Here is a 22,543-nt window from a genome sequence, read left to right on the forward strand (position 1 = left end):
GTGCCACACAGCCCAGCTAAGTAGATGGTGCCACACACCGATCCCTCTGGTGCCACACAGCCCCTTGATAGTGCCACACAGGTCCCCCATGTGTATAGTGCCACACAGCTCCCCCTTTTGTATGGTGCCACACAGCCCCCCCTTGTATATAGTGCCACACAGCCCCCCAAGTAGTATAAGGCAATGGCACATCCGAGAAAGTTGTATCAGCCAGGGGGATGTCAATCAAACATGAAAAGGTGGGTTTTGAGGCAGGACTATGTGATTCTTCAGGATAGCGGCACCGCCCCATAACCATTTAATGAGTAATTAGCATATAGTGTGCGCAGTTTTAAAAGTTGATTTTATAGATTTTTCTGCATCTGAAAAAAACATACATTGCATGTGGCGGTTCAAGGGGTTAAAACTACCAGGCAATATACAATGAGTTGACAACCGCTCCATTTGCCCTGCAATTTTGTTATTATGAATATATCCTATATAATTACAGCTCCAGAACCAAGCTCTGACATATACGGCTCCAGAACTAAGCTCATACATATATACGGCACCAAAACCAAACTCAGTACATAAATACAACACCCGAACCAAGCTCAGTACATAAAATACAGCACAAGAACAAAGCTCATACATATATACGGCAAGAAAGCCAAGCTCAATACATATATACAGTACCACAACCAAGCTAGTGTCCATGGCCGCGGGCCGTCGGGTTTACTCACCTCCCGACGCCCGCAGCCATGGATTCGCGAGCGCTGGTCCCCATCTCCTTCCTAGGAGACGCCAGCGCTCACTTCCGTTCCGTTCTGCTGTTTCCCGTAGGGTGCGAGCGCACGCTCGTGCCTGGCCTTAAAGGGCCAGCGCGCGCACATAGGAAATCGTCATCATCATCAACTGCCACGATTTCCTGGTCTATAAGGCTGGGTTCACACGACCTATTTTCAGACATAAACGAGGCGTATTATGCCTCGTTTTACGTCTGAAAATAGGGCTACAATACGTCGGCAAACATCTGCCCATTCATTTGAATGGGTTTGCTGACGTACAGTGCAGACAACCTATCATTTACGCGTCGTCGTTTGACAGCTGTCAAACGACGACGCGTAAAAATACAGCCTCGGCAAAAGAAGTGCAGGACACTTCTTTCAGACGTAATTTGAGCCGTTCTTCATTGAACTCAAAGCACAGCTCAAAATTTACGGCTGTCAGAGAAGCCTCGCAAAATGCGAGGAGGAGCAATTACGGCTGAAACGAGGCAGCTGTTTTCTCCTGAAAACAGTCTGTCTTTTCAGACGTAAATGCCTGCTATCGTGTGCACATACCCTAAGAAGGCCCCAGGCCTTCTGATCCTTGCCTGAGCGTTGTTCGTTTTCCCAGTCTGTCTTGCAAATGGTCCCTTTGTGTTTCCCATTCCAGTTGTTACCCATGCCTTGTTCCCTGTTCCTGTTTCCCGTGCTGTGCCTTTAGTATCTAGTCGTGCCACGTCCTGTGTCATCTGCCACATCCGGAGGAAACCGCCACATCCTGTGTCATCTGCCACGTCCGGAGGAAGCCGCCACGTCTGGCGCAACCTACGGCACCTGTGTTATCCGCCACGTTTGGCGTGATCTGCTGCAACCATCTACATCAGTGCCAGAGCTGCGGTTACCGTCTGGACTATCCAGGTACCATTGTGCAGGACATTGTATTTCTGGGGTTTCCTGTTCTTTGGCCAGCTGCCTCCCCGCTACGGCGGTACGGCCTAGTGGGTCCACTAACCCGCTTTGTGACACTCAGTACATAAATACAGCACTAGAACCAAGCTCTGACATATATACAATACCACAAGCAAGCTCAGTACATAAAAACAGCACTAGAATCAAGCTTATACATATATACGACACAAGAGCCAAGCTCAATACATATATACAGCACCAGAACCAACCTCAGTACATAAATACAGCACTAGAACATAGCTCAGTACATATATACAATACCACAACCAAGCTCAGTGTAATATCCGTGGCTGTGGGCCGCCAGCTCCAATCTCCTCCTGACCGCCGCAGCCACGAGTCGGCAAGCGCTGGCCCCAGCCTCCTCCTCAGGAGACGCTAGCTCATGTCTACTCACCTCAGCCGGATCCCGTAGGGTGCGCGCGCACGCTCGTGCCCGCTCTTAAAGGGGCAGCGCGCGCACCGGACTTCTGATGAACTTGAACCCGTGAGTACCCTGGACTATAAGAAGGCTCCAGTCCCTTGCTTCTATGCCTGAGCGTTGTTGATATTTCCTAAGTTTGTCTATGTGATGGCCTCCTAGTGTTTTCCTGTTCCCTGCATTCCATACTATCCTGGTTGAGCACTGTGCTGTCCCAAAGTCGTGTCGTACTGTATCCCATTTCTGACCTGCTTCACCTCGCCTGACGTCTACCTGCTGTCTAGTCCCAGACGAGCCTGCCTTGCTGCTGTCCAAGCTGCCACAGGTACCTATACAAACTATAGAGATTGACCTGCGCCCTGTTGGCCAGCTGCCTTACCGCCAAGGTGGTACGGCCCAGTGGGTCTACAGACCCTTCGTGACAGTACGCTTAGGCCATGGACCCCGCTGGTCGATTCAAGACCATGACGACGTCTCAAGAAATGCGGGCGGATATGCTAGACCTCCGGTCTCGACAGAACCAACTCCTCCAGTCATTGAACATTCTTGCACATCGGCAGGAGGCACAAGCTGCCGTTCCTCCTACTACACCTCCTGGCAGTGTTGCTCCTCAGACTACACCTCTTGGCAGTGTTGGCCCACGTGTTTCTTTGCCACTTCCCGACCGCTATGATTGAGAAGCAAGTACCTGTCATGGATTTCTGAATCAGTGCCAGATCCACTTCAGCCTGTATAATAGGACATTTTCGTCTGATGGCGCAAGGGTCGCTTTCATCATCTCTCTCCTCACTGGCAAGGCTCTTGCATGGGCGAACCCTATCTGGGAGAGACAAGCAACAGAGAGCCGTGACTTCCAAGCCCTCCTCCGGACTTTTCGTATGGTGTTTGAGGAGCATTGTCGGGTCTCCTCTGCAGCGGCTTCTTTGATTAACCTACGTCGAGGAGACATCTCCGTGAGTGAGTACGCCATCCACTTCCGCACCCTGGCGGGAGAACTGTCATGGAATAATGAGGCCCTGGTGCCTGCATTCTGGCATGGACTGGCTCCTAAAATTAAGGACGAACTTGCCGCTCGGGATCTGCCGTCTACCCTGGATGACCTCATCCTTCAGTTTGCCCGGATTGATATACGGATCCGAGAAGACCTCCAAGAGGTTTGACGGGAGGGAGTTCTTCCCAGTCTGGCTCCTACTTTGCAGCAACCCTTGCTGTCCTCAGATGTCGATCCTCCTAAGGAGTCTGTGATAATGGACCAGTTATCCACCCAGAGACGACGCAGATGCACTTCTGGACTCTGTCTTTATTGCGGCCTTGGTGGCCATCTTGTGCACCTGTGTCCCCAAAGCCTAGGGTTGCTAGGAGTGACAACCTTTGGTAAGAATGGACTTCCGTCTAAATTGTCCATACCTGTGGCCATAGTGTCCGGTGAGGGAACGCATCAGGTCTCTGCGTATCTGGACTCTGGATCCGCTGTTCATTTCATCTGTAGAAACCTGTTGGACCTTCTGCAATTACCCACCACCCCTCTGGAGAGCCAGATGACAGTTGCTTCAGTAAATGGAGTACCTCTGCCAGACCCAGTTATAGCTGTGACCAAGCCGCTGAGGTTCCAAGTAGGGGCACTTCACTCCGAACTTCTGTCGTTCTATGTCCTATCTAAAGCTGTTAACCCTGTGTTGCTGGGCCTGCCTTGGCTCCGACTGCATGCCCCAGTCCTGGACTGGAATTCTGGATAGGTTCTCCAGTGGGGCCCTGAGTGTCAAAGCCGTTGTATGGTGCAGATTTGTTCGGTTCAGCCTTCTCTGCCTCGGTCATTGGCAGGATTGCTGAGTCATTATGCTGCATTTTCTGACATCTTCAGCAAGAGTGAGGCGGAGACATTGCGTCCACATCGGGCGTATGACTGCCCTATTGAACTGATTCCTGGTGGATCCCTTCCCCGTGGTAGGGTATATCCTCTCTCCTTGCCAGAGACTCTGTCCATGTCCGCCTATGTGAAAGAGAACTTGGAGAGGGGCTTCATACGAAAGTCTTCCTCCCCGGCAGGAGCCGGGTTCTCCTTTGTCAAAAAGAAAGATGACTCTCTTTGTCCTTGTACCGAGGTCTCAACCAGATCACGGTGATGAATAAATATCCGTTGCCACTGATCTCTGAACTGTTTGATCATATATGTGGTGCCAATATTTTTTCTAAACTAGACCTGCGTGGTGCTTATAACCTAGTCTGGATTCACCAGGGTGATGAATGGAAGACTGCATTTAACACCCGTGATGGACACTATGAGTATCTAGTAATGCCCTTCGGCCTGTGTAACGCTCCCGCGGTCTTCCAGGAGTTTGTTAATGACATTTTCCGTGACCTCCTCTATATTTGTGTAGTAGTCTACCTTGATGACATCTTGATTTTTTTCTCCAGATCCTATGACGCATCAGAGACATGTCCGTCAAGTTCTGCTACAGTTAAGGGAGAATCGTCTGTACGCCAAGTTGGAGAAGTGCATGTTTGACAGAGATGCTCTACCCTTCCTGGGCTACATCGTCTCGAATCTAGGTCTCGAGATGGATCCTGAGAAGGTAAAGTCTGTCCTGGAATGACCACGCCCTCAAGGCTTGAGGGCCATACAGCGCATTTTGGGATTCGCCAATTTTTACAGGCAATTTATTCTAAACTTCTCACTGACTTCTCCCATCTCTAACCTCACTAAGAAGGGTATGAACGCCAAGGTGTGGACTCCCAAGGCAGAGTCCGCATTCATTAGCCTGAAGAGTGCCTTCACGTCAGCCTCTATCATCCGGATGTCTCTCTGCAGTTCTTGTTGTAGGTGGACACATCCTCTATCTGTGCTGGTGCACTCCTGTTCCAGAGAGGTCCCAAGGGCAAGTCAAGGTTATGTGGATACTTCTCTAAGCTCTTCTCTTTCGCAGAACGCAACTACTCGATTGGGGATTGGGAGTTACTGGCCATCAAATTGGCTCTGGAAGAGTGAAGACATCTACTAGAGGGCGCAGCTCATCCCATCCTAATTTTTACAGACCACAAGATTCTGACCTACCTCCAGACGGCCCAATGGCTGAACCCTCATCAGGCCAGGTGGTCACTGTTCTTTACCAGGTTCCAGTTTGAGCTCCATTATCGCCCGGCCGACAAGAATGTGAGGGCCGATGCCTTGCCCAGGTCTTTCGAGGCGGAAGACATGGAGATTCCACAGAACATTATTGATCCGTCTTGCATTGTCTCTGTCAATCCCCTGCAAGTTGGGGACCTTCCTCCAGGGATGACTTTTGTGCTCCTGTCTGATCGTGGAATAATCCTCCACTGGGGACACTCTAGACTGGCAGGTCACAGGGCAAGACCCGGGATCTGATTGCTCGTCATTTCTGGTGGCCCACGTTGCCCAAGGACATTATGGACTTCGTTTCTTCCTATTCTATATGTACAGCCAACAAGGCCGCTCACTCCAGACCTGCTGGTCTGCTCCAGCCATTGCCTGTGCCCAATGCTCCCTGGCAGCATATAGCTATGGACTTTAGTACGGACCTGCCTCCCTCTGCTGGATGCAGTGCTGTCTGGGTGGTGGTGGACCGATTTTCGAAGATGGCCCACTTCGTTCCTCTGACCGGTCTTCCTTCTGCTCAGCTGGCCAAGCTGTTCATCCAACACATCTTGCACCTGCACGGCTTGCTGCAGCATATTGTGTCTGATCGGGGGCTTCAGTTTACCTCGAAGTTCTAGAGAGCCCTCTGTGGACTCCTCGGTGTGAAGTTGGACTTTTCCTCAGCCTACCATCCTCAGTCCAATGGTCAGGTCGAGCGGATCAATCAGATCTTGGAGAACTACCTATGCCACTTCATTTCCAAGCAGCATGATGACTGGGTGCAGTTGCTCCCATTGGCTGAATTCTCCTATAATAATCACACCAGCGAGTCTACAAGGAATACACCGTTCTTCATTGTCTATGGCCAGCACCCACGAATTCCTCTCCCGGTGCCCGATACTTCCGAGGTACCAGCGGCTGACTCCGCTTTTAGAGACTTCCTGCAGATCTGGCAGCAGACTCGATCCTCCATCCTAATGGCAGTCGACCACATAAAACGAAAGGCTGACACAAGGAGAAGAGAACCTCCTCCGTTTCTTCCTGGCACAAAGGTCTGGCTGTCTTGTAGGAATATCCGACTAAGGGTGCCATCGTGCAAATTTGCTCTCAGGTGCCTCGGACCATTCAAGATCCTGCAGTAGATCAACCCTGTTGCCTACAAGCTTGGGCTGCCTCCTACCCTCAGGATCCCCAACTCCTGAAATGTCTCCCTCCTGAAACCGATGGTTCTGAACCGCTATACCAAGACTCCTAGCCCTGCGGTTGCCTCCAGCGGCCCTTCGGACACCTTTGAGGTTAAGGAAATCTTGGACACCAAGAAAGTGAGAGGAAAAACTTTTTATTTGGTGGATTGGAGGGGGTTTGGTCCTGAAGAGAGGTCCTGGGAGCCAGAGGAGAACCTCAATGCCCCTTCTCTTCTGAAAAAGTTTCTGTCTCGTTCTGGTCCCAAAAAGAGGGGGCGTAGGAGGGAGAATACTGTAATGTCCGTGGCTACGGGCCGTCAGCTCCAATCTCCTCCTGACAGCCGCAGCCACGAGTCGGCAAGCGCTGACCCCAGCCTCCTCATTAGACGCCAGCGCTCGCGTCCACTCACCTCAGCCGAATCCCGTAGGGTGCGCGTGCCCGCTCTTAAAAGGGCAGCAAGCGCACCGGACTTCTGATGAATTTGAACCCGTGAGTACCCTGGAATTTAAGAGGGCTCCAGTCCCCTGATTCTATGCCTGAGCGTTGTTGATGTTTCCTAAGTTTGTCTATGTGATGGCCTCCTAGTGTTTTCCTGTTCCTGTTCCCTGCATTCCATACGATCCTGGTTGAGCACTGTGCTGTGCCAAAGTCGTGTCGTACTGTATCCCACGTCTGACCTGCTTCACCTCGCCTGATGTCTACAAGCTGCCTAGTCCCAGCCGAGCCTGCCTTGCTGCTGTCCGAGCTGCCACAGGTACCTTTACGAACTATAGACATTGACCTGCGCCCTGTTGGCCAGCTGCCTTACCGCCAAGGCGGTACAGCCCAGTGGGTCCACAGACCCTTCGTGACACTCAGTACATATATACAATACCAAAACCAAGCTCAGTACATAAATACAGCCCCAGAACCAAGGTCAGTACATATATACAATACCAGAACAAAGCTTAGTACATATATACATCCCCAGAACCAAGCTCAGTGCATATATATACCACCAGAGGCAGAATAAACATTTACATTAAGTGAGTCACCGGTGACGTCTAAGATTCTAGTTCTTTTTTTCTTTTTTCTTCTCCCTCCGGTTCAGACCTTTATGATGGATTTCACTATAATGGGATACACTGTGTCCCTGAATTTAATAGTACCATACACTGTGTCCCACACACACTGTGCCCCCTGTAGATAGTGACCCCATAGCCCCCATGGTCCCCTGTAGATAGAGCCCCCAAAGAGCCTCTGTAGATAGTGCCCTACATAGAAGCCCCTGTAGATAGTGCCCCCACATACATCCTACTGTAAATAGTGCCCACATATGGACTCCAGAGCTGTAAGGCAATAGTGCTAACCACTGAGCCACCATGCTGCCCTACATATAGCTTCCCTTATAGATAGTGCTCCACATATAGCCCACCTCAATAGATAGTGCCTCACATATAGCCCACCCCTGTAGACAGTGCCCTACATATAACCCCCCTGTAGATAGTGCCCTACAAATAGCTCCTCCTATAGATAGTGCTCCACATATAGCCCACCTCTGTAGATAGTGCCTCACATATAGCTCCCCCTGTATATAGTGTCCCACATATAGACCACCCCTGTAGACAGTGCCCTACATATAACCCCCTGTAGATAGTGCCCCACAGGTAACCCACCCCTGTATATAGTGTCCCACATATAGCCCACCCCTGTAGATAGTGCCCTACATATAGCTCCCCCTGTATATAGTGTTCCACATTCCCACATATAGCCCCCCCTGTGAATGCAGCCCCCACTGTAGATAATGCCACTCACAGTTTTAGTAGAAAAAAAAACTTCACATACTCACCCTGATCCCGTTCCCATGCCGTCCGGTGACAATGCAGATCTGCTCTCTTCTGAGCAGGTCTGCTGAAGCTGATCGACGCAAACGGCGTGTCATTGAAAGGCGCTGATTGGCAGCACAGAATGACTTGCCCCATCATCGTCATCGCACCGCTAGCATCGTTGAAAGGCGCTGATTGGCAGGGCAAGTCATTTTGCCCCGCCAATCAGCGTCATTGTAAGGCGCTGAAAGGTCAGGCACGGAATGTGCCCGGCCATTCAGCGCTAATGCATGTATTTGTACCTGCGTGCTATAGACTCATGTACAATTACTGCAAGAGGGGTGGCTGTAGCTAGCACCGGGCACATACCGGACCCCCTATGGTGCTAGCGACCTCACCGGGCATGAGAGGGGCCCGTGCCGCCCGGCTGGCCCCGTAGTAGCGTCGCTACCGCTGTACAGCCACGCCCCCCTCAGGCCGAGGGCCCAATAGCATCTGCTACAGCGGTAGTTACGCCACTGCCTAGAAGAATTGATGCTTTTTGAGGGCAAAGAGTGGTCGCACCAAATATTGATTTGATTTAGATTTCTCTGCATTTTGCTAATTGATACAAAAAACTATTAAAACTTCTATTTTTGAAAGCATTCTTACTTTGCAGCATTTTTCTACAACTGCCTAAAACTTTTGCACAGTACTGTATGTCTCAGACATTGCTCAAATTAATGACAAGACAAGAACTTGTTCCTGCCACAGTATCGATAAACCTACCACATCGCTTAGCGTAAAGTTCTGATTTGGCTTGCCAGCAGTCAATTTAGAACAAACAATACAAACAGTGAAGAGGTATTCCTTTTTTTAAATTGATATGGGTGTAACAAGTAAGAGGTAATTGATAGGATAAGTGGGCAGATAAATATTAAATAATACCATTCATCGACACCTGTCTTTTGCAAACAGTGTCACAGTTTATGTATATTCAATAAGCCTTATATAGGAGGCAGATATACTACTAATTGGAGTTTAGCATACTACAATATCTGTTCTGGCATATGTAGCAAAGTGTGAAGCAATAAGGTAAAATTGGATTACAGGGCTTCTGGCCAAACAAGAGTTTAGAATAAAAAAATAACAGCTAGATTATAAAAGGGAAGCAGTCAAGCTAAGAATCGGTTCACTGGGTGACAGATGGTGCTACAGTCTGTCAACCTGATAGGTGCTTCACTATAATAGTGATATACAGTAAACATTACATGGATTGTCGTAGAAAAGCAAGAACATTCAGAACTGATTAGATTGAATTTTTTCACTTTTTATGTAAACATATCCTTTGTGTTTGACTATATTAAATGAGGACAGAACAAATATATATACAGTGATGTGAAATTATGATTGGCCCTTTCTCTTCCACACTGTTCCAAACAATTCAATGTACAAAAAAGAAACCCAGAGTAAACAAGAAATATCGTTTTTAAACTATCATAATGTTGTTTTTTTAAAATTTTCAGACAATACTGGAACTGGTTCCAAAATAAAGAAGTATTTTCCATCACACGGCACATGTGCCGCTGTATGGAGGTACCGTACCATATTATGGGAATATTTACCCCCTAGAAGGCATGCTTGTAGGGGAGAATAGCTCCATAGTACAACATCTGATGAAACATAGCATAATTCTTTATGAATCTGGCAGAAAGCCCTCTGCATGCCTCTGTGGCGTGGCATACTACGGAGGTGCTGTATGGCCCATCGACATCCATATGTGTCATATTATGGATTTATATACTCAGAACTTCTGTGGAGTTGCAATACAGCATATGAAAGCATACTGTATGTATAAGCCCTTGGTCCTTCCTTTATACTTGTAAAAGATATAAAATGGATTGCAATTGCTGACTAAAATGTCATCTGTTTTCTAGTGTTTTTTTTTAAAGTTTTGATTCATTATGATCTATTTTTACATATTGATCATGAAGAAATCTTTGTTTATCTTTAAAGGGGTTGTTCCATCAGGACAATACCTGTCCATATGCCCTATAAGGTGATCTTGACATCATAGAAGGGGTGTCCTCTACATTTCTACATTTTCCCCAACATATAATTCTACATTTCCCTGCAGTAGCCAGAGAGTGCAGGAGAAATGTGTGGATGACCAGTTTTCCCAAGAGATAAGGTGAGAGAAGCCAGACCAGCGGTGATCAGCTGATCACCGTGCTGGCTTTTATTTGTAAAGATGTTGTCTTCATGAGACAACCCATTTGAAAATAAATGCAAACATAAAAATGAATTGCAAATATAAGAAATTACTACTTTTTTTTAACAAGGTTTTCCATTGTATCCTCAACAGAAGAAAGGTGTACGAAGCACCAGTATACAGTATATATAAATAGGGCAGTGCAAATAAAGATATGTCATATCAGTTAGCTATTGAACATACCCGGAGCGGAATATGTGACCAGAGGCCCTGGGTTACTCCCCAAACTAGGGCCACCCTTCTCCACATCCACTCTGCCGTGCCGTGCCTATTGTCAACACCTCCTTTCTGTGCGAGCATTGATAAATAGGTGTTACAGTTCCATTTGTCAAAGTGCTGTGTCCCTACAAACTGTCAATCTTCAACCATCGCTGACAGCATCACACTGTGTAGGGACACATCCTCCTGACAATGGGAATGGTAACACCCATTTGTCTGTTATCCTGGGTTACATAGAGACTTTTTGGGGAAAACAAGGAATTCCTACAATAGTCATGTCAGAAGAGGTTACAGCTCGTCTATAAATCCAGTGACTTACACGTGACGTAATCTCTGATGGCAGTCACTCTTTTCATTTCTTCTCCATCTGACACAGACCATTATGACGACTTCTGCCACACTCTTTGCCACAGGAGTCTTTCGTTTAAGTGCAGGGTTCCTTTTTGGAGGCATGACTGGCATGAATGGGTTTCAATTCATGAGAATGCTCAAATCCAGTATAGGTACAGTTCATTTACAGCGAATAACATGTCGGGTAAAGAAAAATGGCTTGGTTGTTATGGAAACCTGGTCTAAAACTTTGTGTATGTGAGTGAGGCTAAGAATAAAGGACCCATGAGCCTCTATTGGCTAATACAGGTCATCCGATATGGAGGAAGGTCCTTGATGTGGAAGCCAGTGGTGCCATATTTGCTTTTGTGAATATGTCGAGAATGGTAGGTCCTAGAGAGCTGAATCCCAAATGAACACAAAATGTGCAGAATGTTCCAGAAGCAGATAAGATTGGACACCATTTATCAGTGCGAAACTGGCCACACATTTGCAGATTATTATTTACTGCATTATTATACCCTCTTATTATACCCTGATGTACTCCACACAGTTTGCATATGCCAGCACATTCTAAACTGAAATACCAGTAAAAACCCAAACAGAACAACTACCAAACAAAATCTGCACTTCAAAAGCCAAATGGCGATCCCTCCCTTCTGAACCCTACAGCGTGCCCAAACAGCAGTTTAGGTCCACATATATGGCATCTCGCCATACCCGGAAGACCCACTTAACATTTTATGATTTAACTGGGTTCACAAACTGGGCACAACATATTGTGCATTAAAATGGCATATCAGTGTAAAATTGCATTTTTACTTTACCCCATCCGCTGCACATTAACTTCTTCGTGCACCATGATGTAATAGCATGTCTTGCTGCGTGTGTAACCCATATGCTGCGGGTGTCAGCTGATTATTACAGCTGACACCTGAGACCAGTGGCGGATCCTCATATGGGCAGCTCAGGCGGCCGCACGAGGCCCAAGGATGCTAGGGGGCCCATGGCCGCCCAAACCTCACATAAGTTTAAAAAAAAACTATCCAGTGCTGCTGTCGGCCGCATTCTCGTGGTTATCGGTCCCACCTGCTGATAAAGGGGGGTGGGGCATGTTCAGGGGGAGTCAATTGTGGCCAGGGGGCAGGTGGCACAGCACATCAGCTGTAGAGAGCAGACTGTCAGAGTTTGTGATGGGCAGATGCTGGAGTCACTCTCCCTGCCAGTCTGCTCCTTTGTGCTGCTGTGCACTGTCCCATCTGTCTAAACCTCCAGCAGCTGCTTGAAAACGGCAAGACTGCAAGTAGGAGGTGAATCACCTGTGGTGACATCACAGTCACATGATCAAGGTCCTGGAGGCTGCCAGAGCACAAGCACCGCAGAGCAAGGGGCTCTGGTAAGTGTTGTGTGTGTGTGTATAGTGTAAGTCTATGTAGTGTGTTTGTGTGTGTATGTGTATAGTGAACATAGTGTAAGTCTATATAGCGTGTGCTGTGTGTGTAGGGTTTATAGTGTGTTAAATGTAAGTGTATATAGTGTATGTGTATATTGCATATATGTGTGTATAGTGTACATAATGTATAGTGTGTGCTGTGTGTATAATGTAAGTCTATATAGTGTGTGTGTGTGTGTGTGTGTGTGTGTGTGTGTGTATAGTCTATATAGTTTAAGTCTATATAGTGTAAGTCTATATAGTGTGTGTATAGTGTATATAGTGTGTGTATAGTGTAAGTCTATATAGTGTGTGTATAGTATATATAGTGTAAGTCTATATAGTGTGTGCTGTGTGTATAGAGTTTATAGTGTGTAGTGTGTGTGTATATAGTGTGTGTGGTTTGAATATATAGTGTGTGGTGTTACTGTGAGTTGTATAAAGGGGGTTTCGTGTCAAAATTTTTGTGTGTGAAATTGTTTCCCACCCATAGAGCCCTCTGCAGTCAGCCAGATGCTCAGAACCCCCGTCCCTTGCAGTATAATCTCCCCCATAGAGCCCTCAGTAGTTAGTATACTGCATGGGGGGGCGGAGCTTCTGAATGACTGCTGAGGTCTCTATGGGGTGGATAAATCCTCCCCCCCCCCCAGAGACATAGGAGTCAGACGCTCAGACCCTCCCATAGAGCACTTAGCAGTCAGTCAGACGCACTGATCCCCCCTTGCAGTATAATCCTCCCATATAGCCCTCAGAAGTTATTTTACTGCAAGGGTAGGGGTGTCTGACTGCTTAAAGGGTAACTAAACTTTTTTTTTTTTAAATTTGATATGTCATAGTGACATGTCAAAAGTTCTGATCGGTGGGGGTCCGGGCACTGAGACCCCACCAATCGCTAAAACAAAGCGGCAGAAGCGCTCAGGTGAGTGCTGTGCCACTTTGTTTCTGATAGTCTTTCCTCTGATAGCCGAGCAAGTGGTTTATGGGCTCAATAGAATGTCTGAGTCCGTACACCGCTCTGAGGAGAGAAATCATAATCAGAAATTAAGTGGAACAGCGCTCACCCGAGCACTTCTGCCACTTTTTGTTTTAGTGATCGGTGGGGGTCTTAATGCTCGGACCCCCATCGATCAAAACTTCTGACATATCACTATGACATGCCAAAAGTTTTTTTTAAAAAGTTTACTTACCCCTTGGGGACTGAATTTATTGGTCTGAGTTAATGTATGGACCTGGGGTCTTAATTTGCTTAGTGGTTTAGTCTGGGGTTTAAAACAATTCAGGGTGTTTAGTTTAGAATTTTTGTGTTGCTATAGATGCTGAAAATGGCTGCAGAATCGAGGGGCAAAGATTTCTCATCACAAAACTCTGCAGTCATCAGAAGAAGTCGCCATAACGGTCTGTGTCAGATAGAGAAGAAAAGAGAACAACTCCCATCAGAGAGGAAATCACTTGTGAGTCATTGCATTTATAGATCTGTCCCCTCTCCTGACATGTCTGTTATAGGTAATCCTTGAATTCTATAAAAAGTCTTTGTGTACCCAGGACTAATAGACAAATGTGTGTTACCATTCCCATTGTCAAGAGTAGAGATGAGCGAACTTATCAAAAGTTCGGTTCGGCTAGTTCGCCGAATTTCACTAAAAAGTTTGATTCGGACCGAACTAGTTCGGACCAAACCTGTCATTTCCGTGCGCCGAGCATAGTACTGTCCAGGGTGCTGATAGACTTAATGGGCTGCACTAACTCTTTCAGCAACCTTGACAGTATATGCTCGGCGCGCGGAAAATAAAATTTTAATGTAATAAAAAAAAATAATAATACGTTCATACTTACTTTCCTCCTGTCCGGCCTCCAGCGATGACGTTCCATCCATGTCGCCGCTGCAGCCAATCACAGGCTGTAGTGGCGGTCACGCACGTCAGGATGACGTCAGAAGGCCGGCCTCCAGGGATGACGCTTCATCCCACGTGACCGCCTCTGCAGCCAATCACAGGCTGCAGTGCACTCTACACTACACTACACTACACTACATTACATTACATTACAAATCTTCGTGGGAACGTCTTAGGTGAGTTTATTTATGTATATTTGTATGTATGTATGTTGGCATGTATGTATGTTGGCATGTATGTATGTTGTCATGTATGTATATATGTGCATGTATGTTTGCATGTATGTTGGCATGTATGTATATATTTGCATGTATGTATGTTTGCATGTATGTTGGCATGTATGTATATATGTTCATGTTTGTATGTATATTTGCATGTATATATTTGCATGTATGTATGTTGTCATGTATGTATGTGTATATGTGAATGTATGTTTGCATGTATGTATGTTGTCATGTATGTATGTTGTCATGTATGTATGTGTATATGTGCATGTATGTTGGCATGTATGTATGTATGTATGTTGGCATGTATGTTGTCATGTATGTATGTATATATGTGCATGTATGTTTGCATGTATGTTGGCATGTATGTATATATGTGCATGTATGTATGTATATTTGCATGTATATATGTGCATGTATATATTTGCATGTATGTATGTTGGCATGTATGTATGTTGTCATGTTTGTATGTATATATGTGCATGTATGTTGGCATGTATGTATATATGTGCATGTTTGTATGTATATTTGCATGTATATATTTGCATGTATGTATGTTTGTATGTATGTATGTTTGCATGTATGTATGTTGGCATGTATGTATATATGTGCATGTTTGTATGTATATTTGCATGTATATATTTGCATGTTTGTATGTATGTTTGTATGTATGTTTGCATGTATGTATGTTGGCATGTATGTATGTATGTTGTCATGTTTGTATGTATATATGTGCATGTATGTTGGCATGTATGTATATATGTGCATGTTTGTATGTATATTTGCATGTATATATTTGCATGTATGTATGTTTGTATGTATGTATGTTTGCATGTATGTATGTTGGCATGTATGTATATATGTGCATGTTTGTATGTATATTTGCATGTATATATTTGCATGTTTGTATGTATGTTTGTATGTATGTTTGCATGTATGTATGTTGGCATGTATGTATGTTGGCATGTACATACATGCAAACATACATGCACATACATACATACATACATACATGACAACATACATACATACATGCCAACATACATACATACATGCCAACATACGTATGTATGTATGTATGTATGTTGTCATGTATGTATGTATATATGTGCATGTATGTTTGCATGTATGTTGGCATGTATGTATATATGTGCATGTTTGTATGTATATTTGCATGTATATATTTGTATGTTTGTATGTATGTATGTATGTTGGTATGTATGTATATATGTGCATATATGTATGTTTGCATGTTTTTATTTTTGCATGTATGTTTATATATATGTGCATGTATGTAATTATGTTTGCATGTATATTTGTGCATGCTTGTATGTATGTATCTTTGCATGTTTGTATGTATGTTTTCATGTGTGTGTGTGTATGTATGATAGTTTGCATGTATGTATATATGTGTATGTTTGCATGTATGTATATTTGCATGTATATATGTGCATGCTTGTATGTATGTATGTATTGTTGCATGTATGTTTGTTTGTTTGTTTGTATATATGTCTGTATGGCCATGTATGATACTGTCTGCTGGCGCCCTGTATCTAAGTCAACTTCGCGGCAGGCTTCTATACATGGTATAACAGTCAGTATCACACATTAAACTGAATCTAAGCCTACGACATGTTTTATTTCATTTATTTCATTTCTTTTTTTACAGGTTTGGTGTTTGGACTACGTCGGTTTCGAGGACTACTTAGATGACGTTTTTTTTTTCTACAATAAAATGGTTAATGAGGGTTGTGTTGGGGGTGCTTTATTTCAATAAAATATTTTATCTATATCTTTGTCTTTTTCTTTTCAAATTTTATTACTACCACTTTAGTAATGGCCGCTGTCTGAGTGACAACATCCATTACTAAGGCGAGGCTTAGTGTTAGCCGGTGCAGAGGCTAACACTAACCACCATTATTACCCCGGTACCCACCACCACCAGGGGTGCCGGGAAGAGCCAGGTACGATCCAGTACCCGACCATCTGTTGTGATGGTCGGGCTCTGGGGCGGCCGCAGGCTGGTATTATGAGGCTGGGAAGGGCCAAAAACAGTGGACCTTCCCACCCTTGTAATGTTAGGCTGCTGCTGCTGTGTTGTATCTGGCTGGTTATAAAAGTGGGGGGGACCCCACGTCATTTTTTAAAAATTATTTATTTATAAATTTTTAATTTTTAAAAAAAAAAGACATGGGGTTCCACCCAATTTATCATAACCAGCCACATACAACACAGTGTTATTAGCCGGGGAATGGACAAAACCAGTGGCCCTTCCCACCCATGTAATGCCAGACTGCTGCGGCCTTGTATATGGTTGGTTATTAAAAATGTGGGGGACCCGTCTATTGTTAAATTTGTTAAATTAAAAAAAAAAACGACGTGGGGGTCCCCCCCATTTTTATAACCAGCCCGATACAACACAGCAGCAGCAGCAGCAGCCTAGCATTACAAGGGTGGGAAGGTCCACTGTTTTTGGCCCTTCCCAGCCTCATAATACCAGCCTACGGCCGCCCCAGTACCCGACCATCACAATAGATGGTCGGGTGCTGGATCGTACCAAGCCCTTCCCGGCACCCCTGGTGGTGGTGGGTACCGGGGTAATAATGGGTGGTTAGTGCTAGCCTCTGCACCGGCTAGCACTAAGTACCGCCTTAATAATGGATGCTGTCAATCAGCCAACTGCCATTATCTAGGCACTAATAAAGTTTAAGAAAAAACACACAGACAATTCTTTTTTATTGAAATAAGAAATCCCCAACAAAACCCTCGTTAACCATTTTATTAAAATTTGAAAAAACGTAGATCTACGCAGTAGTCCAACGAAACGAAGATGTAGTCCAATCGGTACATCAAAATCTGCAACAACATAAAAAAACAGTTATCAATGTGAACAATAACAATACTTCTACTCACCTACACACATATATATACACGCACACACAAACAAACAACCATACACAAACACACACACACACACACACACATATATAGACAAACACAAGATATATACACACACACACACATAAACAGACAAACACTCACACATATACACGAACTCACACATATACAAACAAAAACACGCATATCCAAACACACACATATACACGAACTCACACATATACAAACAAAAACACACATATCCAAACACACATATACACAAACACACACACACATATACACAGTTATACACAAACACAACAAGATATACACAAACACACACACACACATATACACACATATATACACGAACTAACACATATACACAAACACATATACAAACAAAAACACACATATACACAAACACACCCATATACACAAACACACCCATATATACAAAAACACACACACAAACATCTACACACAAACATATACACAAATACACCCATATATACACACACATATACACAAACACACCCATATATACACAAACACACATAAACACACACACACACATATACACAAACACACATATAAAAACAAAAACAGACACATACCCAAACACACACATATACACAAACACACACACTGTTTCTTTTAAATGCTGCTGGGGAACCCGCTCGATCCACTATATAAGGCTGCGCTACAGTGCAGCATTTAAAACAAACAAGATCCTGGCCTGTCCATAGAGTTTAAGGCAGCACAGAGTCTTTCAGGAGATGAGCGTGCAGATTCAGTGCTGCTGTGAACTCTGCTCTTACCATTACGTAGCTCTCAGTCTGTTACCTCTCCTCCATTCCTGTCCTCAAGAACACCTTCACATGATTGGCAAGTCACCACGTAATGGTAAGAGCAGAGTTCACAGCAGCACCGAGTATTTCAGGAGATGAGCGTGCGGATCTTGTGCGGGGTGGTGACTTACCTCTCCTCCACTCCTGTCCTCAATAACACCTTCACATGATTGGTAAGTCACCACCCCGCACAAGATCCGCACGCTCATCTCCTGAAATACTCGGTGCTGCTGTGAACTCTGCTCTTACCATTACGTAGCTCAGTCTGTTACCTCTCCTCCACTCCTGTCCTCAATAACACCTTCACATGATTGGTAACAGACTGAGCTACGTAATGGTAAGAGCAGAGTTCAAAGCAGCACTGAATCGGCACGCTCCTCTCCTGAAATACTCTGTGCTGCAGTGAACTCTGTTCTTACCATTACGTAGCTCAGTCTGTTACCTCTCCTCCACTCCTGTCCTCAATAACACCTTCACATGATTGGCAAGTCACCACCGCGCACAAGATCCGCACGCTCATCTCCTGAAATACTCTGTGCTGCTGTGAACTCTGCTCTTACCGTTACGTGGTGACTTGCCAATCATGAAGGTGTTATTGAGGACAGTAGTGGAGGAGAGGTAACAGACTGAGAGCTACGTAATGGTAAGAGCAGAGTTCACAGCAGCACTGAATCTGCACGCTCATCTCCTGAAATACTCTGTGCTGCCTTAAACTCTGTGGACAGGTCAGGATCCTGTTTCTTTTAAATGCTGCACTGTAGCGCAGCCTTATATAGTGGATCGAGCGGGTTCCCTAGCAGCATTTAAAAGAAACAGGATCCTGACCTGTCCACAGAGTTTAAGGCAGTACAGAGTATTTCAGGAGATGATCACGGCCGGCCACGGGCAGCCGGTCGTTTTTCCGAGCCGTGCTCCCATTATGCACACGACCGTAAAAACACCCGTCATAGACTTCTGTTACCCACGGGTACCTTCCCGTTTTCTTACGGGAAGGTGCCCGTGCCGTTAAAAAAATAGAACATGTTCTATTTTTCTATTTTACGGGCCGTGCTGCTATACTTTATAATGACAGCACGGCTCGCAAAAGCGGCCGGCTGCCCGTGGCCGGCCGTGCCCGGCCGTGCTCGTAATTACGAGTCGTAATTACGAGCACGGCCCGTAAAATTAAAAAATAGAACATGTTCTATCTTTTTAACGGCACGGGCACCTTCCCGTGAGAAAACGGGAAGGTACTCGTGGCTAACAGAAGTCTATGGGCCCGCTATTTCGGGTCGTAATTACGACCCATAATAACGGGTGTTTTTACGGTCGTGTGCATGAGGCCCCGTAATGACGGGTGGCTACATGTGTGCACCCGTCATTACGGCAGCGTTGCTAGGCGACGTCAGTATATAGTCACTGTCCAGGGTGCTGAAAGAGTTAACTGATCGGCAGTAACAGTTTCAGCACCCTGGACAGTGACTACCGATCACAATATAGAGTAACCTGTAAAAAAAAAACACGTTCATACTTACCGAGAACTTTCTGCTTCCTCCAGTCCGGTATCCTGGCCGTTGCCTTGGTGACGCGTCCCTCTCGACATCCGGCCCGACATTCCTTGATGACGATGCAGCCCATGTGAGCGCTGCAGCCAATCACAGGCTGCAGAGCCCTCTGCAGCCAATCACAGGCTGCCGCGTCAGAAAAGAAGGTCTGACTAGAGGAAGAAGAGGGACTCGTCACCAAGACAACGACCAGGTACGTATGAAATGCTTTTTATTTTATTTTTAATCAGCAGCCTCTTTTCTCTATCAGTGATTGATAGAGACAAGTAGCTGCCTATTTTTATAATATTTTTGACCGGGTTCGGTCAAAACGGGTTCGGCCGAACCCGGTGAAGTTTGGATTCGCTACGAACCGAACTTTTCCGGAAGTTCGGACCGAAACCGGGTTCGGTTGTCCCGGTTCGCTCATCTCTAGTCAAGAGGATGTGTGATACACAGTGTGATACTGTCAGCGATGGTTGGAGACTGTCAGTATGTAGGGACACAGCCCTTTGACAAGGGGAATCGTAACGCTCATTTGTCAACGCTCACACAGAAAGTTGGTGTTTAATATAGACACGGTGTGGCAGGGCGAAGGTGGAGAAGGGGGGCCCAAGCTTGTGGAACAGCCCAGGGCTGTTCCAGCCTACTTAATCTGCCACTGCCTGGGACTAACTGACAGAAACAGCAATCATGCTGTTACAGAAGCCTGTAAAAATGACAATGTACTGCAATACATTAGTATTGCAGTGTATTGTACCAGCGACCTAATGATCATTGGTTCAAGTCCCCTAGTGGAACTAATAAAATGTCTAAAAAAAAAGTTACAATTATTAGTAGTGAAAAAAAATAAAAAATAAACAAAATTGGTATTGCTATATCCGTAAAAGTCATAACTATTACAATATACCATTATTTAACTCGCACAGTGAACTGCGTAAAAAATAAAAACATTTAACTGCTAAAATTGCTGTTTTTTGGTCACCAAAAGAGATAAAAAAGATGTATGTATCAAAAAATGGTACCCATAGAAACTACAGCTCGTCCCGCAAAAAAAAAAAGTCCTCAAACCGCTCAATCGGACAAAAAAGAAAAAAGTTATGGCTCTCAGATTGTGGTGAAACAAAAATATTATTTTTTTAACAAATAGCTTTTTCTTTGTAAAAGTAGTCAAATATAAAAAAAACATATATAAATTTGGTATCACCATAATCGTATGGAGCAGAATAAAGTTAAGTTGTCATTTTACCTCACGGTGAAAGCCGTAAAAACAAAACCCAGGAATGGCAGTTTTTCCCAATTTCAGCCCGCAGATAATTTTTTTTTCAGTTTCCCAGTACATTGTGTGGTACTTTAAAAGGTGGCAATAGAAAATACAACCCCTCCCGCATAAAAAAAAAGCCCTCACACCACTCTATTGACTGAAAATAAAAAACTTACGGGTCTTGGAAGGCTGGGATGGAAAACAAAAATGAAAAAGCAAAAAATGTCTCAGTCCTGAAAGGGTTAATTAATTTCTAATGAAAAAAACACCTGTCGGGTCAAAATGCTCACTACACCCCTTAAAATGCCTTTAGGGGTGTAGTTTCCAAAATAGGCGTCATTACTTGGGGTTTGTTTTACTATTTGACCTCAGAGCCCTGCAATTGTAGGCCAATGCTGTAAAAATCAGCAAAATAGGCCTAAAATGCGCATGTTTCTTTTCATTTCTGAGCCGTCATATGTCCAGGCAAATGATAAATGCCTTAAAGGCAATGTGTTGCCAGAAAAACATGTTGTTTTTTTTAAAATTAAACATGTAGTGTTTGGGTGATTAAACATTGTTCAAATTTTTTTTATTTTTTTCACTAGTCAGGAAATATTATAAATTAATTCTAATTTATAATATTACCCATTTCTGGTCACTAGATGGAGCTATTCCCAAAATTGCAGCATTGCAACATTGGGTGAAAAGCCCTCGCTCTAGTGAGCTCTCAGCATCCCCCCCTCCTTTATCCTGGCTAGTGCCGGGATAAACAAGGGGTTTGAACGGTGTAACCTCCTACACTGTGTGTCGCCATTTTTTGAGCTAACACACAGTGTAGTAGGTTTACATACAGTAGTAAACACACACAAACACGGAACATACATTTAAATCTCTTACCTGCTCCTGCCGCCGCGGCTCCCTCCGGCCCGTCCGGTCCGTCTGCTGCCGCTGGTGCAAGTGCACAAGTCCGGAAGCCGCGACCGGAAGTAGTAATATTACTGTCCGGCCGCGACTTCCGGTCCACAGGAAAATGGCGCCGGACGGCGCCAATTTCAAATTGGACTGTGTGGGAGCGGCGCATGCGCAGTTCCCACACAGACGCCGTACACACAAGTGAATGGGACGGGAGCCGTTCGCAGTCCCTATGGGACTGTGGCTGCCGTATTCCATGTCTGTATGTGTCGTTAATCGACACATAAAGAAATGGAACAAAAAATGGCAGCCCCCATAGGGAAAAAAAAGTGTAAAAATAAGAAAAAGTAAAACACAAACACACAAATAAATATAAACATTTTTAATAAAGCACTAACATCTTTAACATATAAAAAAATAATTTGTGATGACACTGTTCCTTTAAGGGGTGTAGTTACCAAAATGGGGTCACTTCTTGGGGGCTTCCACTATACTCTGGTGCCTCAGGGGTTTTGCAAATGCAACATGGCGCCCCAAAAACTATCCAGCAAAATCTGCATGCCAAAAAG

The sequence above is a fragment of the Rhinoderma darwinii genome, chromosome 8 (assembly GCF_050947455.1).
Source record: "Rhinoderma darwinii isolate aRhiDar2 chromosome 8, aRhiDar2.hap1, whole genome shotgun sequence".
NCBI lineage: Eukaryota > Metazoa > Chordata > Amphibia > Anura > Rhinodermatidae > Rhinoderma > Rhinoderma darwinii.